Source organism: Pristiophorus japonicus, unplaced genomic scaffold (assembly GCF_044704955.1).
Source record: "Pristiophorus japonicus isolate sPriJap1 unplaced genomic scaffold, sPriJap1.hap1 HAP1_SCAFFOLD_163, whole genome shotgun sequence".
NCBI classification, from domain to species: Eukaryota; Metazoa; Chordata; class Chondrichthyes; family Pristiophoridae; genus Pristiophorus; species Pristiophorus japonicus.
The window spans coordinates 532,690-547,076 of record NW_027251310.1 but is presented as its reverse complement, the minus strand read 5'-3'; the positions used below and the strand labels follow the sequence as shown (position 1 = coordinate 547,076).

Here is a 14,387-nt window from a genome sequence, read left to right as displayed (position 1 = left end):
CCTTATCTTCTAGCCATTATCTCTCTCCGAGACCTCATCCATTTGATGCAAACAGATAAACTGACCAGGAAATTGAAACAATCCTGACACAATACAAGACAGGTGATAGCCCATTACCTATGACTCATGGAGTAATGGCCGTTTGGCTTTCTGATAACCCTGACAAAAGGAAATATCTGGACACCATGTCAGGACCAGGATATAGTAATTAACTCTTTATCTGTATTCACTGACTGTGAGACAGAGCAATACACAGGGAGAGGCCAGAACTTTGGTTTTACTGTATACATATCTTGTTAAACTGAACCATTTCGGAGGTGTTCACTTAGCCCTTGCCTGAGTGCGACCTACCCCTTGCGAGCAAGTAAATTAAATAGGAAACTTCTACCGGAGCTGTAAGTGTCGGAGTCATTCTTTTCGGAGGTCGAGATTTCGAAACCCTGGGCCCCTGGCCCTGAACTCACGCCGCCCCTGGGCCCCGATCACATCCCTCCACAGTCTCTCGCTGCTCCTGCTGTACCTGCCCACGCTCCAATCACCGACCTGGACTTTGATGACGTCACTCTTCGCTGCCTCGCCCTCCTGCACCAGCTCGCGCTGTACCTTGCCGTGGTACACCACCACGCTGCTCCCAGGCCGCCGCTCACCGCTCCTTTTATGGCCCCGACCTGCCGCTGGTGTTCTCACGCAGGTCGGGGCCTCCACGCTGCTCCCAGCAAATCCAGTTACACCCCGTGTCACCGCACAATTCTCAGCTGTGATTGTAAGCTGACTATATTTAAAGCTATCGCAGAAGCTGCTAGCAGTGTTCCCTGGTAGTCTAGTGGTTAGGAATTGGTGCTCTCACTGCCGTGGTCTGGGTTTGATTCCCGGTCAGAGAAAGCATTTTTACAAAGCAAGCTGACAAATATATTTCAAGTCTGTGAGATACTGAATAATTGTTTCAATCATCATTAATCCACCCACATGTGTTGCACACTGAAGGAAATACAAATATGTTTTCTGAGTGACTGTTGAATTTTTATAACTTTTTATACACCCGTAGAATCAGCAGAAAAACAGGATATTCAGCCCATAGCACCTAATATTCCGCCCATAGTGCAAGAGTAAGGAAGTCTTGCTCCAATTGTGCAGTGCCCTGGTGAGACCACACCTGGAGTACTGCGCACAGTTTTGGTCTCCTTATCTGAGGAAGGATATATTTGCCTTGGAGGTGGTAAAACGGAGGTTCACCAGATTGATTCCTGGGATGAGAGGACTGTCCTATGGTGAGAGATTGTGCAGAATATGCCGATACTTGCTGGAGTTTCGAAGAATGAGAGGTGATCTCATTGAAACAGACAATATTCTGAAGGGGATTGACAGCGTAACTGTTGAGAAGCCCGCCTAGCTCAGTCGGTAGAGCATGAGACTCTTAATCTCAGTGTCGTGGGTTCGAGCCCCAAGTTGGGCGTTTACTTTTCATTAAACGTTTATGTTGCTTTCGCGGGTAAATATCATTAATGAACCCATGATCTTCTTTTGCACAATGATAAACATGCGAACTGAGGGAGAGTTGATAATTTAATCAAATATTGAAAGCAGCGCCTCAGACCGCTCGGCCGTCCTTACTGTTAGATGCTCCAGTTATAAGTTATTACTCTGGAAAGTTTCAGACCGAGTGCTTGTTCAGGGCTGCTGGAAGGCCCAGTGACCGGGATAACCTCTCCCCCGGGGTTTTCCTGAGCCTGTGCTCGGTGCACGGGGAGCTTTGGCCCGGGTCTGAGGTAGCTTGCATCCCAGGGATGGACAATAACCCTCTGAGCTCTGGAACTGGAAAAAGCGAATAATTAATGAGTTGTTTGCGGGTTTCAAATGCAGCTTAGATCTGCTGGTGTCAACCGATAGTGTTGTTTCACAGAATGAAAGAAATGCTGAAAGGGACAGTCAAAACTTCAATAAGTGAACTTTAATAATTCATGAAACTTTAATCCTTGATGAAGTTTTATCCCCGATCTGATTTTACACAATCTGTATTTGAGAAGACTGGTTTAAATGTGCATTGCTCATGCAACAATGTATCCAAAACAGCTTTTATTTAATTTTATTGCAGACAAGTTTTTGTTTGAGAAATAATGTTTCTGAGCAGGCTTGAACCGGGAACTTTTCACGTGTGAGGGAAATGTGATCTCCTCCACACGACAGAAATTGCTGCTTAGCTCAGTGCCCAGAGAGAAGTGTTCAGCAACAAGCTGAAATGCTCAATCCCTCTCTCTGCAAAAAGTTCCTTTCACAAACATTTCTCTGACCAGAACGGCACCAAACAACAATGTCCTCCTTTTAAAGTCATTAAACTCCCCAATTTCCGCGTCTGCAATTTTAAGGACAAGGACTGAAAGCGCTTTGCGATCAGAAAATTGCAGGAAACCCCTGTGGCTAATGACAGGGCTTTTGATGGTTGATTTCTGTACACATCTTGTGTTATGTATTTAACCCATGACAACCTGTACACACCACCACCAGAGGGCCTACCTGTCGGAGTCCCAAGGGATCCCAGTATCCCTTGGGAGCACAGTATGTAAGCAGGCCACCCATGTGGTACCTGTACTCTGGAGTCTTATTAAAGGAGCTAAGGTCACACTTACTCATTATTCACAATACTAAGTTTCATCCTTTGTTATGAGCGTATCAATTGGCGACGAGACAATGAACAACCATGCAAAAATGCAAGGAACAGTTGGTATCCTGGAGAAATTCTCAGAAGTGGACGATTGCGAAGCCTTTGTGGAGATACTCGACCAATACTTCGTGGCCAACGAGCTGGAAGGGGACGAGAACGCTGCCAAATGAAGGGCGATCCTCCTTACCGTCTGTGGGGCAGCAACCTATGGCCTCATTAAGAATCTTCTAGCTCTGTTGACACCAACAACTAAATCCTATGAAGAATGTGTACGCTGGTCTGCGAGCATCTAAATCCTAAAGAAAGCGATCTGATGGCGAGGTATCGGTTCTACACGTGCCAACGGTCGGAGGGCCAGGAGGTAGCGAGCTATGTCGCCGAATTAAGGCGCCTCGCAGGACATTGCGAATTTGAGGGATTCCTAGAACAAATGCTGAGAGACATTTTCGTGCTTGGCATTGGCCATGAGATAATTCTTCGCAAACTGTTGACTCTCAGAATCTGAGCAAAGCCATAACGATAGGTCAGACAATTTCCACCAGTTCCTTTAAACACATTAACGTAATTTATTTCTCGTGGACTGGATGGAGGACCATGGTCCATGTAAAAAATTGTTATCGTTTTCCATGAAATAAATGTTCATAAAAGTATAGGAGTGGGAACTCACTGGATAACAGCACAGCTGGCAATGTTTGCGGAATATATTCGTGCAGCCAAAACGCACAATGACAACCTGGAATTGTGCGGCACCGAATCCTCGGGAAAATAAACAGTTAAAGGCATCGTCCCTGGGTGGGATCGAACCACCAACTTTTCAGTTAATAGCCGAACGTGCTAACACATTGCGCCACAAAGACTAACTTAAAAGCAAATTGTAAGACATCCCAAACCAGGGTGTCAGTCAGTTAAAGCTTCAGATTGCTCCGACCGGGATGGAACTTGTCGACTCTCAGCTGTACTTTTCCCAAATAAAGGGTGGGACATTCATTGTGGATGCGTGGAAGCAGTCTGGTCCCACACACTGCAGACACTTTCATGTCACCGCCAACTAGCGCTCCCGCAACCGGTGTGATCTACCTTCCAGCCTTCCGGTGCCTATTCTGTGACAAAGTATACTGATTGTCCCGAAGCCAGTCGTTGGTTTTAATTACTTTTCAGCTCCTGACTGCAGATATTCCTGTGATTAAACCTGAACAAAAGGATTACAGGGACAGTTGGATTCATCATTTCTTTGCTTGGTGAAATTTCAAAGATTGAAAGTGACGTACATCAACCCCAAACCTCGTCACCTACTAGCTAACTGCCACACGCTGCTCCCGTGAGATGGAAGCCCAGTTGCTGTTTCAAGCTTGAATACAGGTAAAAGCAGAACTCATTCAAAGAAAGTCCAAGTCCCTAAGGCAGCTGATTATTTGCACCGAACTCCTTCGCAAAGAGTTGAGGTTCGTGTGGGGTGATTTGGGCACATCTTTCCCCACACTACAACACTTCAAACATAACTCAACGACTGTAAAGCACTTTGGGGCATCTTGAGTTCCTGAAAGGTGTTGCAGAAATGCAAGTCCTTCTTTGCAAAAGTTCTATGTAATTTCAAAATTCGCAGCAGAATAATGTGTTCGCCCAATCACGTCGGGGTCACTGTTCTTTCAAAATTAATATTTTTTTTGCTGTTTGGCAATAACCAGACCCTTGCTCCAAGGTCTGTCTCACTGTTTCCCCGGTGTCAGGCAGAGATACGCCTGCTGTCCTCATTTACTTCATGTGACAGGACACAAAAGTTCAAAATCAAACTGCAGGTGGCCACACATAATATTGAGCAGTCAGGATGGCCGAGCGGTCTAAGTTGCTGCATTCAGGTTGCAGTCTGCTTTGAAAGCGTGGGTTCCGTAGTGTAGTGTTCATCACATTCGCTTAACACGCAAAAGGTTCCCGTTTAAAACCAGCTGATAACGTGCTCAATTAAATATGAGAAGCATTGAATAATGTGCATTTCTGGTTCAGTATTAACAAAGCACAATATCTCCCAGCCCTGCTATATTTGTTGAATACTCTGTACAGTTCGGAACACATTCAAACTCTACATTTTCCAGCCCTGACGGTGCAGAAAGCCCCTCTCAAAGCTGTACATTCCAGCTGCTTTCAGTTGAGTTGTGAGAGATTATTGACGCATCCTGCAGCTGAGAAAAGGAAAGTTGTGTGAGAGGGATCATCAAACGAGGCCATTTGGGTTGAATTAAAGAACAAAAAAGGGGCGATCACACTACTGGGAGTGCACTATAGACTCCCAGGCAGTTAGAGGGAAATAGAAGAACAAATATATGGGCAGAATGTTGAGAAGTGCAAAACCTATAGAGCTGTAAAAGTGAAGGATTTTAACTCCCCGAATATTAACTGGGAAAATGATAGTGTGAATGGTACAGATGGTGGAGAATTCCTAAAATGCATTCAGGAGAACTTCTTTATCCAGTATGTAACAAGCCCATCAAGGGAGGGGCGGTTCTGGACTGGGTCTTGTGATCGAAGAGGGGCAGGTATAAGGGGTATCAGTGGGAGAGCATTTTGGTGCGAGTGATCATACTCAGTAAGGTTTAGGGTAGTTATGGAAAAGGACAAAGGGAACCAGGAATAAAAGTTCTCAATTGGGGTAAAGCCAATGTTGCTGAGCTGAGATTGAATTTCGCCAAAGTGGACTGAGAACGGGTACTTGCTGGTAAATCAGTTTCAGAGCAGTGGGAGGCATTCAAGGAGGAGATCCTGAGGGTACAGAGCAAGTATGTTCCCTTAAAACAAAGGTGGGACTAACAAATCTAGAGCTCCCGGGATGTCAGGAGACATACAGGGAAAGTTAACGAAAAAAAGGGAAGCTTATGACAGATACCAATAACTCAATACTGCAGAAACTCTAGAGGTGCAGAGGTGCAATTAAAAAATATATCAGGAAAGCAAAGAGAGAGCATGAGAGAATGTTGGCAATTAAATCTGGGAAAACCCAAAGATGTTTTATAAATACATTAAGAGCACGATGATAACAAGATAAAGAGTGGGGCCTATTAGAGTCCATAAAGGGAATCTGTACGCGGAGGCGGAAGACTTGGGTAGGATTCTTTGTGAATACTTTGCATCTGTTTTCACAAAAGTGAGGGCCGATGTGGACTTTGCAATGAGGGTTGAGAAATGTGAAACATTAGATGAAATAAACATGGTGAGAGAGGAAGTATTGGTGGTCTAGCAGCTTTGAAAGTGGATAAATCCCCAGGCCCGGATGAAATGTATCTCAGGCTGATAAGAGCAGCAAAAGAGGAAATAGCAGAGGCTCTGACCACCATTGTCCAATCCTCACTGGCTACAGGTGCAGGGCCAGAGGATTGGAGCACTGCTAACGTTGTACCTTTGTTTAAAAAGGGAGAAAGGGATTGAGTAAATACAGGCTGGCCAGCCGAACCTTTTACAATTATTTGTAAAACTCCTGAGGGGCAGGATAAATCTTCATTTGGAAAGACATGGATTAATCAAGGATAGTCAACATGAATTTGTCAAGGGAAGGTCTGACTAAGGTGACTGCATTTTTCGAGGAGGTAACCAGGAGGGTTGATGAGGGCAGTGGTATGATGTAATGTATATGCACTTTAGCAAAGCTTTTGATAAGGTCGCACTTGGCAGACTGGTTACGAATGTAAAAGCCCATGGGATTCAAGGGCAAAGTGGCAAGTTAGGTACCAAATTTGTTCAGAGGCAGGAATCAAAGCGTAATGGTTGATGGGTGATTTTGTGATCCAGTGGGGTTCCGCAGGGCTCAGTGCTGGGTCCCTTGCTTTTTGTGGTATACATCAATGACTTGGACTGAAATGTTGAGGGTATGAGTAAGAAGTTTGCAGATGACACTAAAATAGGCTGAGTGGTTGATAATGAAGAAGAAAGTGGCGGACTACAGCAAGATATCAATGGACGTCTCAAGGCGCTTTGCAGCCAATGAAGTACTTTTTGAAGTGCGGTCACTCTTGTAGTGTGGGAGACATAGCCGCCAATTTGCACACGGCAGGCTCCTATCGGCAGCAGTGTGATGATGACCAGATCATCTCTCTCTGTGATGTTGATTGAGGGATAAATATTGACCATGACACGATTCCTGGCCACATTGATCCTCCCACCACTTCACACTGTTCTCCGAGGGACCAGCGCGATGATACTAAAACAACAAGCGAAGTTGGGAAGCTATCCATGCAGTCCATCGGAATCCAGCCACACTACCTTATACCACGGGTAACATCTCTCCATGGATTCTGGAATCTGCATCAACAAACCATAATCACATCTTATAAGGGATTCCGGGAGGTGCTTCAAGTTTTATTCCATATATGTTAACAGTTTTATGTTAACACTGGTCGTCATTTTGGAGCGTGAGCAAGAACATCGGCAGGGCCCAGGTACAGAGGAGTGGGAAGGTCGGGGCGGATGAGCGGCGAGTGTTTGTGGCGAGATACGGTGAATGTTTATAGTGGAAGAGCGGTGACAGATCGTGGAGGAGGTGCGACAGATGAGGGGACGGGGCCCAGAAGAGCCGAGGGCCTCGGGACAGCACGGGCCCAGCCCACACTGCGATATGTGTGGGCACTGGGTCCATGCAGCAGATCTGGTCTCCTGTCGTCTTGGTTAACCCTTTCCACTGGACCAAGACCTAGCTCTGTCAAGCCCGTGTGGTGGCTGATGTGCAACGGTCACCCCACGTTAAAAAAATCCACACAAAGGCATCTTCCACTCACTCAATTGGATTCAGGACTGGAACATCGGGTCCTTCATCGAAACTCCTGTGAACTCATGGAAGCAAATCGTCCTCGATCGAGGGACCGCCTATGATGATGATGATCAATGTACTGGTCAGGTGGGCAGAACTGTGGCAAATGGAATTCAATCCGGATAAGTGTGAGGTAATGCATTGGGGAGGTTTAACAAGGCAAGGGAATACACATTAAATGGTACGACACTGAAAAGTGTAGAGGAATAAAAGGACCTTGGAGTGCAGGACCGCAGATCCCTGAAGGTAGCAGGCCAGGTAGTTAATGTGGTTAAGAAGGCATATGGAATACTTGCCTTTATTAGTCAAGGCATGGAATACAAGAGCAAGGAGGTTATGCTTGAACTGTACAAAACACTGGCTACACCACAGCTGGAGTACTGCGTGCAGTTCTGGTCACCACATTACAGGAAAGATGTGATTTCACTGGAAAGGGTGCAGAGGAGATTTACTAGAATGTTGCCTGGTCTGGAGAATTTTGGCTATGAGGATAGTTTGGAGATGCTGAATCTGTTTTCTTTGCAGCAGAGGCGTCTGAGCGGAGACCTGATTGAGGTGTATAAAATTGAGGGGCCTGGATAGAATGGATAGGAAGGTCCTGTTTCCCTAGGCAGAGGGGTCAACAACCAGGGGGCATAGAATTAAAGTAATTGGGGGAGGGTTAGAGGGGATATGAGGGGACATTTCGTCACCCAGAGGGTGGTGGGGGTCTGGAACTCAATGCCTGAAAGGGTGGTAGAGGGAGGGACCCCCACCACATTTAAAAGATACGTGGATGTGCCTTAAAGTGCCGCAACCTACAGAGCTCTGGACCGAGAGCTGGAAAGTGGGATTAGGCTGGATAGCTCTTGGTCGGCCGGTGCGGACACGATGGGCCGAAATGGCCTCACTCTGTGCTGAAACTTTCTGATTCTATGATTCTATTAATATCGATATATATACATATATATAATATACACCATTATCATAATTTTTTCTTGGTGGTCGAGTGGTTAAGATCCCGAGCACTAACCCTCTTTCTATTCTCAATCAGTTTATCGCATGAAAATAATTGAGGTCTGTGAGAGGATGAATAATTGCATACCTCGGGAGCCTATTATCAGCGAGGGCAGGCATCGACGACGAGGTTCAACACTGCCTCCAGTGCGCCAGTGCAGCCTTCGGCCGCCTGAGGAAGAGAGTGTTCGAAGATCAGGCCCTCAAATCAGCCACTAAGCTCATGGTCTACAGGGCTGCAGTGATACCCGTCCTCCTGTATGGCTCAGAGACATGGACCTTATACAGTGGGCACCTCAAGTCGCTGGAGAAATACCACCAATGATGTTTCTGCAAAATCCAGCAAATCCCCTGGGAGGACAGACGCACCAACGTTAGCGTCCTCAATCAGGCTAACATCCCCAGCATCGAAGCACTGACCACACTCGACCAGCTCCGTTGGACGGGCCTCATTGTTCGCATGCCTGACACAAGACTCCAAAAGCAAGCGCTCAACTTGGAACTCCTACACGGCAAGCGAGCCCCAGGTGAGCAGGGGAAACGTTTTAAGGACCCTTAAAGCCACTTCATAAAATGCAACATCCCCAACAACAGCTGGGAGTCCCTGGATAAAGACCACCCTCAGTGGAGGAAGAGCATCTGGAGGACGCTGAGCAACTCGAGTCTCATCGTCGAGAACATGCAGAACACATGCACAGGCAGCGGAGAGAGCGTGTGGCAAACCAGTCCCACCCACCCTTTCCTTCAACCACTGTCTGTCCCACCTGTGACAGAGACTGTAATTCCTGTATTGAACAGTTCAGTCACCTGAGAACTCACTTTTAGAGTGGAAGCAAGTCTTCTTCGATTTCGAGGGACTGCCTATGATGATGATGAATTGCTGTAATCACCGTTAATAAGCCCGTTACTTCCTGTTACACACTGAGTTTACAGACTCTCTGGCTTCTCCTGCCCTTTGCGGGACACTTGTTCCAGTTGTAACTTTACAAACTGAGTGAGTTCGCTGATCGCGGGGAGACGGCAGGAGTCTCTGTGGCCCACTGTGAGGATGTGGAAGTGAACATGGTGGGTGGTAATTATGTGACATTTCTGTAAACGGCAGCGGAGGAGAAGGATTGAGAGCTTTCAGTGTGGGACAGAAGTTGTTTAAGGTGAGCCAACACATTCCTGATCCTCCTCTCTTCTTCTGAGGCAGTCCCCCGGAGTCGAGGATGACTTGCTTCCACATCAGCATCGGTCCCGATCAGCACCGAGGGAGCTCACTGTTCAGCTCCCCTCTGTTGTGCTTCTTGTAACAGAGGTTTCTGTAGTGTAGCGGTTATCACGTCGCTTTACATGTGAAAAGTTCCTGGTTCTATCCCAGGCGGGAATATTATGTTTAAACTTGCTGTGGATGAACAATCGGAGGCGAGTTTCGTCTCCTGGCAAAAAAGCAGATGCTGCCTGTGCGGAACCAGAACTGAACACAGTCCCCCAAGTGAGGTCGAACCAGGGCTTTGTGTAGCTGCACACAACATCTGTCCCCTTGTGTTCCAGTTATACGAACATAAGAAATAGGAGCAGGAGTTGGCCACACCGTCCCTCGAGCCTGCTCCGCCATTTAATAAGATCATGGCTGATCTGATCATTGACTCAGCTCCACTTCCCTGTCCGTTCCCGATAATCCCTTATCCCCTTATCATTTATGAAATTATCTGTCTTAAATATATTCAATGTCCCAGCTTCTGTTGCAGCGAATTCCGTAGATTTACAACCCTCTGAGGGAAGAAATTTCTCCCCATCTCAGTTTTAAATGGGCGGCCCCTTAATCTAAGATCTAGTTCTAGTCTTCCCCACCAGTGGAAACATCATCTCTGCATCCACCTTGTCGAGCCCCCTCATAATCTTATACATTTGGATAAGATTACGACCCATTCTTCTGAATTCCAATGAGTAGAGGCCCAATCTGAACAACCTTTCCTCAGAAGTCAACCCCCTCAACTCTGGAATCGACCAGTGAACCTTCTCTGAACTGCCTCCAGAGCAAATATATCCTTTCGTAAATATGGAAAACAAAACTGCACGCAGCATTCCAGGTGTTGCCTCACCAATACCCTGTATAACTGGAGCAAGATTTCCCTGCGTTTATACTCCAGCCCCTTTGCAATAAAGGCCAAGATTCCATTGGCCTTCCTGATCACTTGCTGGTGATCGAGTTCGCGAGATATGAAGGCCAGCTTAACATTAGTTTTATTTGATTATTTTCTGTAACTGCCCATGACATTTACATAAAACCATGTTGACTCGGTCAAATCATGTTATAATTTTCGAAGTGCCCTGACACCACTTCCTTAACAATGGATTACAGCATTTTCCCGATGACTGATGTCAAACTAACTGTCCTGTAGTTCCCGGTTTTCTCTCTCCCTCCTTTCTTGAATAGCGATGTTACATTTTCTACCTTCCGATCCACTGGGACTGTTGTAGAATCTGGACATCGTGGTGCAACGCTTACGGGTCTAACTCCCGATCAGGAGGCTGCGTGTTCAAATCAGTTAATTTAGCTGTTGTTCTTCCGGAATTGATATTGTGTTTGCTGTTTCACAATAACCAGACCCTTGCTCTAAAACCTGTCTCACTGTTTCCCCAGGGGCACGTTCATGTTACAATGAACATTCTGAATCAGATGCCTGAAGTACAGTGTGTAAACTGGGATCTGGTTCAACAGTTAACATGCAAAACACAGAACCAATTATTGAATTATCGACTTTCCCTCAGTTAGCATTACTTTCACTTGCAAAAGAAGCTGATCGGTTAATTAATGAAGTTTGCCCGAGAAAGCGACATAAAATTTAACAATAATGATTCACCCAACCTGGGGCTCAAACCCACAACCCTGAGAATAAGAGCCTCATGTTGGATCGACTGAGTGAGCAAGGATTATGTTAATCACATTCCCTGTCGGTGAGGCGCCTGTTGGTTCCGTCCCATTTCCCTGTTTTTCCCGATCCTGTCTGTCTCTCTGGCTCTGTTTAATCTGTGTGTGGCCACCTCCAGTTTGATTTTGAACGAATACCTGTGTTTGTGTATTCAGTAAAAACAGAAAATGCTGGAAACACGCAGCAGGTCGGGCAGTATCTGTGGAAGTGGGGAAGTGGGAATAATCGATGGGTTTGTTTGTGGCTTTGATCTGCTGCTGGGAAATGAGGCAGCGCTGCAGGATGCTTTTTTTCGAGGTGTAAGCAGAGGTTTCCGTCGTGTAACGGTTATCACCTTCGCCGCACATGTGAAATATCCTCGGTTTGAGCACGGACAGAAACATTATTTTAGCGAATATTTTTCTGTGGGATACATTTTAAAAAGTCGCCCCAGGTTCCTTGTATCATGAGCGATGGGCATTTTAACTCACTCTCCTAAAATACAGTGTGTGTAAAATCAGATAGGGGATAAAACTTCATCAATGATTAAAGTTCCTTAACGCAGTAAAGATCAGTTGTTGAAGTTTCCATCGATGCATTGCATAAACATAACTTAGGTGTATGAGAGGATTAATAATGGGCTTTAATCGTTAATGAGCCCATTACTTTATGTTATAGACCCAGGTTACACACTCTCCTGCTTCTGAAAGAGTTGAGATGCGTGTGGGGTGATTGGGGCACATCTTTCCCCACATTACAAGGCTCCATCGGTACTTCATTGACTTTAATTCACTTGGGGACATCCTGAGTTGTTGAAAGGCCATGTAAAAATGCAAGTCATTCTTTGCAAAAGTTCTAACCGCAAGTTCAAACTTCGCCGGCAAATGGAGGCTCACCCAGAATTTGTTTTGACACCACGACAAAGTCCTTAAAAGTGGGATTCAGCAGTTCAGCTGCTCGCTTTATATTTCCGTCTGACCTGGTGCTGCAAGTGGAGATGTGTCCGCAGTGTAGCGTTTAACACGTTTGCCTCACACACGGGAAAGCTCACCGGGTGGGAATATTTTGTGGGAACTTTCTCCTCAAGCATGTTCAGGGGAGAGATTGTTCTCCAGTGAAAGGACATAAGATCATAAGAACGTAAGAATTAGGAACAGGAGTCGGCCATTCGGTCCATTTTAAACTTTTCAAAATGATTCCACGCGGGGACCTTTGGTGTGTTTGGGGAACATGATAACCACGACACTACAGACACAAAGTGGTAGATGTTGTCTAAGGAACATAACGAGAGCTCCAACCAACACAGCTGGCCGATACTTCAGGAGCTTTTTTTCCGAGAATCGAATGACGGTGCTATATTTAGGAAGGCTGTGAGAGTGGCAGGAATTGATCTCGTGTTTCCCAGACTTTATATGCAGGAACATTGGAACAGGAGGAGGCCATTTGGCAGCGAGTGGTTCGGATCCGGAATCCGCTGCCTGAAAGGGTGGCAGAGGCCGAATTAATCTTATCTTTCAAAATGGATTTGGATAAGTATCTGAAGGAACAATATCTCAGGGGTACGGGTAAAGGCCGGAGGAGTGGGACTAGCTGAGAGTCGGCACGGGCTCGACAGGCCGAACGGCCTACTTCCGTGCTGTAACCGTTCCATGATTCTATATTATGTTTAAACTTGCTGTGGATGAACAATCGGAGGCGAGCTTAGTCTCCTGATAAAAACGCTGATGCTGTCTGACCAGCTGAGATTTCCAGCAATTCTGTTTTTATTTTTTATTTATGGATTGAGTCGGTACAACCAGAGCTTTCTGATTCAGAAGATTCGGGGGGCACGGAAATTTGGGAGTTTAACGACTTTGAAAGGAACATTTTTGACTTGTGCAGCTTCGGTCAGAGAAATGTTTGTGTTATGATTTTTTCACAGAAAGGGATTCAGAATTACACCTTCTGGTTTAACACTTTTCTCTGGGCAAGCAGTTAAGCAATGGTTTCCATTGTATAGCAGTTATCATGTTAGTCTTTCACACACAAAAGGTCCCCAGTTCAAGCCCAGGCAGAAATATCATTTTAGAATGTATTTGCTGTGAAATAAGTTGAACATAAGTACCCCAGGTTCCTTGTCTTATGAGCAATGAACATTTTAAACCAATCTCATAAAATACAGAGTGTGTTAAGTCAGATAAGGTGTAAAATGTCATCGATGATTAAAGCTCCTAAAATTATTCCAGTTCAGTTTTTGAAGTCTCGACTGTAAGTCTGCAAAACAATCCGGGTGGGAATATTGGCCCAAACATTCCGGTTGGAGGCTTCCCGTGGACAATTCCCTTCCGACCGGAGATGTTTTACGAGCCTACCTGGTGGTCTAGGAGGCATCGTGGATTCCGTTGGGGAGGCCTTCTCTTCCCGCGCTGCGAAGCACGCTCCCGTCCGGAGGGATCCCACGTGTGACTGCTCAGCCAATCAGGTACGTATTCCACAGCTTTCCCATTAATAGCAATGAGACTCGCGTACCTACGAGTTCTCAGTGCTATTCATGAGAACAAAAAACACACACACACTGAGAAATAATAAAAAACAGACCTCACATAATTAAAATTAATTGAAATTAAAGTTAATAAACGCATTAGAAAAAAACAGGGTAGTTCCAATTTTTTTTAAGCTTTGTAATTCGGGTTAAAAATAAACTTACCTTAGTTGGCAGAGTTTTTCACGCGACATTGTGTTTATTTTATTTTATTTTATTGTTGTTATGAGTGTTTTTAAACACTTGCGCCTGTAAAATTACGCTATGCGCTTGCTTTTTCAGCTGCAAGGATTTTGAGGATATTTGCTGGGCAAGATATGCGTAAATCCCGCAATCCGTAGAAACTTTGTACGGGCCCAGGATGTTGGAATTTCCCTAAACTTACTGCGGATGAAGAATCGGAGGCAAGTTTAGTATCCTGGCAAATGCTGCCTGACCTGCTGAGATTTCCAGCATTTGCTGTTTTTATTTGCTATTTATTCTCCTGGCAAAAGGGCTCCCTTATTCCTTAATTGCTCTTTA

The 14,387-nt window shown here is 45.5% G+C and overlaps 1 non-coding gene across 1 annotated transcript; it reads left to right on the top strand.

Moving 5' to 3' along the window:
• Positions 1–1,380: 1,380 nt before the first annotated feature.
• On the top strand, positions 1,381–1,453 carry trnak-cuu (transfer RNA lysine (anticodon CUU)). The gene has a single exon. It is a non-coding gene; the product is annotated as a tRNA-Lys (tRNA).
• The last annotated feature ends 12,934 nt before the right edge of the window (positions 1,454–14,387 follow it).